The sequence below is a fragment of the Schistocerca cancellata genome, chromosome 1 (genome assembly GCF_023864275.1).
Source record: "Schistocerca cancellata isolate TAMUIC-IGC-003103 chromosome 1, iqSchCanc2.1, whole genome shotgun sequence".
Taxonomy (NCBI): domain Eukaryota; kingdom Metazoa; phylum Arthropoda; class Insecta; order Orthoptera; family Acrididae; genus Schistocerca; species Schistocerca cancellata.
In genome coordinates, this window is record NC_064626.1 from 66257221 (window position 1) to 66261205 (window position 3985).

The following is a 3985-nucleotide window of genomic DNA, read 5'->3' on the forward strand; positions in this document are numbered from 1 at the left end:
TGGAGATGGTTGCGAATGGTCCTCGCCAATACCCCAGGAGCAACAGTGTCCCTAATTTGCTGGGAAGTGGCGGTGCGGTCCCCTACGGCACTGCGTAGGATCCTACGGTCTTGGCGTGCATTCGTGCGTCGCTGCGGTCCGGTCCCAGGTCGACGGGCACGTGCACCTTCTGCCGACCTCTGGTGACAACATCGATGTACTGTGTAGACCTCACGCCCCACGTGTTGAGCAATTCGGCGGTACGTCCACCCGGCCTCCCGCATGCCCACTATACGCCCTCGCTCAAAGTCCGTCAACTGCACATACGGTTCACGTCCACGCTGTCGCGCCATGCTACCAGTGTTAAAGACTGCGATGGAGTTCCGTATGCCACGGCAAACTGGCTGACACTGACGGCGGCGGTGCACAAATGCTGCGCAGCTAGCGCCATTCGACGGCCAACACCGCGGTTCCTGGTGTGTCCGCTGTGCCGTGCGTGTGATCATTGCTTGTACAGCCCTCTCGCAGTGTCCGGAGCAAGTATGGTGGGTCTGACACACCTGTGTCAATGTGTTCTTTTTTCCATTTCCAGGAGTGTAGATCACCATCAGAAAATTTTACTTGTTTCCTCCACAACCTTGAAATGCTGCTAAATCAGCTCAAACAGCAATTAACAAATACAATTGTTCTTGGAGATTTTAATGTTAATTTTAAAACTAACTGCAGGAAACAACAACAACTGACCAATCTGTTCTTATCTTATAATAGGACAGCAACAGTAGCAGAGGACAATAGATATTTAAATGGGTCTGAAACAATAATTGATCAAGTTTTTGTCAGTAAGAATAAGTGTGAGCATATCACTGAAGTAATAGGTACGGGATTCTCAGATCATAAGGCAGTCACGTTAACATTATATGATACATCCATTAAGGATCCAGTGGTATATGAAAAATACAGAGAGAAAAGATTTGTAAATGAAGTCAGCATAAGGGTTTTTAATCAGATGTTAAAAAATATAACTTGGGACATAGAATCAACCTGTGAAGTAGATAAAAAATCTGAGTAATTCCTAGCAAGTTATTGGCATTGCTATGATATTGCATTTCCTATTAAATGAATCAAAATTAAAACCAAAACAAAGACATGGGTAACACAGGGAATAAAAAAAAATCTGCAGACACTTGGCAGAAGTTAAAAAAAATCTGCAACAAATACTGTTACATTAAAACCATATGTGAAAATTTAGTGAAAAGTATATAAAAAGGTTATAATAGCAGCTAAGAAATTAAATAATGACTCATATATCAGGAAAGGTACTAACAAAATAAAATCAACCTGTGAGGTAATAAGTAGGAGCATAGGTAAACAAAAAAGTAAAAACAACATTCTTGTACTTAAAAGTGAAGGGAAAACAACTGAGGACCCACTACAGATAGCCAACATATTCAACACACATTAAACAAATATTGCAATAAAACTAATTCAAGGAAGATGTGATTTCAGCTCCAGAGTGCAACTACAAATGAATGATAAAACCATGTTTCTATACCCTGTTACTGCATTAGAGTAGAGGTATAAACTGCCTTAATCAGTTAAAAAATAAAATGTCATGTGGTTGTGATGGGATTCCAGACAAAGTAATAACGAACAGTGGAAGATACATAGATTCCCCATTTACTGACATGGTTAACATGTCATTTAACACAGGAGTCTTCCCTGAAAAACTAAAGAAATCAATTGTCAAGCCTATTTAGGGGAAGGGTGACCAGTCTGATGTTATCAATTACTGGCCTATATCATTGTTATCTGGATTTTCAAAAGTAATTGGAAGGGCAATGCATGAAAGACTGTCTCATTTTCTTAACAAAAATCAAATTCTAGTTAATGGGCAAAATGGTGAACTGAAACAGCAATTTATAACTTTTTAAAACTGTTCATAAATTCTGTTGACAAAAATGAACTAAACTGTGGCCTGTTTTTGGACCTGTCTAAGGCATTTGATGTCAATGGAAACTATATTGCTATGGGGTTTGTGGAGTAGCACATGATTGGTTCAAATCCTATCTTCCTAATAGGTATCAGAAGACAGAGATACAACATGTGAGTAAAGTCTACTCATTGGCAGACCTAAGAGTCAGTTCTGGCATGCTGCAGAGCTCTGTACTGGGGCCATTGGTGTTCTTAATATTTATAAATGATATGCCAGGCCATATATCAAGAGCAGATACGGTATTGTTTGCCACAGAAGAAGCAAACATGTGGTTTACAAACAACAAATTAATTGTGAATGACAAAAAAAAAGTTTAGATGAACTTCAGACGTATAACAAACAAAGTAAAATCTGACCTAACTGTAGAACTTTGGCAGTGTAAGACAGAGCAAACCCCCATACTAAATTTTTAGGATTATGACTAGATGAATACTTAATGTGGGAGAAACACGCAGAAAGGTTAAACAAAAAATTAAGCCGGTATTGTTATGTTCGTGGAATACCAAAAAATTCCTGTAGTGTTACTGCAGTGTTATGTTCATACTTTGTACTCATACATAGCACACTAAGATATGGTATCATATTTTGGAGGAATACCAGTTTGGCCAAATACTTGTTTGTGCTTCAAAAGAGGGCTATAAGGATAATCAGAGATATGACACACAGAGAATCATGTAAAAAAAGTTTTCAAGGAACTACAGATCATGGCTCTACCATGTATCTATATTTATGAAAGTATATGTGTTATGAAGGCACACCAGGAACATTCTTTGTTAAACAGTCAAGTTCATAACTACAAAACGAGAAATAGAGACAACTTTCATAGAGAAAGTCACACAAAAGCTGTGTATCAAAGAAGAATTCTTTATCAGCCAAAATTTTATTTAATGAACTACAAAAGGAAATCAAAAGTATACCATAATTTCCAAATGTTCAAAAAAGAACTTAAAAAATATTAATTATCAAGAGTTTTTATAATGTCAAGGAATACTTAAATCACCAGCATTCAATATACTGTACCTTATTTCCTTCATCATAATGGCCCAAAATTCTCATTGAAAACTAAATTGTATTCATTTACTATTCCAATTTAGTACATTATGAATATTGTTATGCATATGGTTTCATGATATATGTAATAATATTTTATTTATGGACACATAATTATAAATCTTTTCATGTCCTATTTTCTATGTATGTCAATTCCTGTATCATTTTTATAATGATGAGATACAAGGATGCTAAGTAAATAAATAAATAAAAATATGTCTAGTGTTTGGCGTTGAATATTTGTGAGATCTGGATTCTAGCCTTAGGAAGAACAAATGGCTGCATTTCTTAAGGTGTGGTTCGTGAGGAAAGAGAAGTTTAAGGTTTATTTTCAGTCGGTGATAAGGTGATTAAAGACAGAGTATAAGCTCAAATTGGATAAGGAACTAAATTTCATCCATTAAAAGGAATCATCCTGATATTTGATTTAAATGATATAGGAATGTGACACGAAAAATATAGCAACACCTAAATTTGGATGGTGATTTACGAAAGTTGTCAGATGTAAGACCTATATAAAAATGGAAATGGTCACAGTAAGACATCCGCTCCTCACGTAGAACATTAAAGGAAGGTATACTCACTTTGACAGGAGAAGCCTTCTAATATGGATGCCACTCAAGTTGTAGGGCATTTTTCAGTAACTTGCTGTACACATATAACACAAGCTAAGTTTTCTTCTGTGGTTTTGACATCACACGCATTCAGTTATGCGAAGAAAAAATAAAGTACATTGGCGAAACAAATGATAAGTTTCACATAACCTTGCAAGTTTCTACAACTGAATTTTCATCTCAATACAGGGCAACGAGATAAAGGATTTTGGGGCAGAGGTGCACAAGGAATCCAATTAACTTTCACTTTATGAAATATGTTTACATCAAGGAAATTCTTTTGATACTTTAAAAAATAAGGCATAAAATATCGATTTGCTTATAATGAAAATCACAGAATATGCCAGCA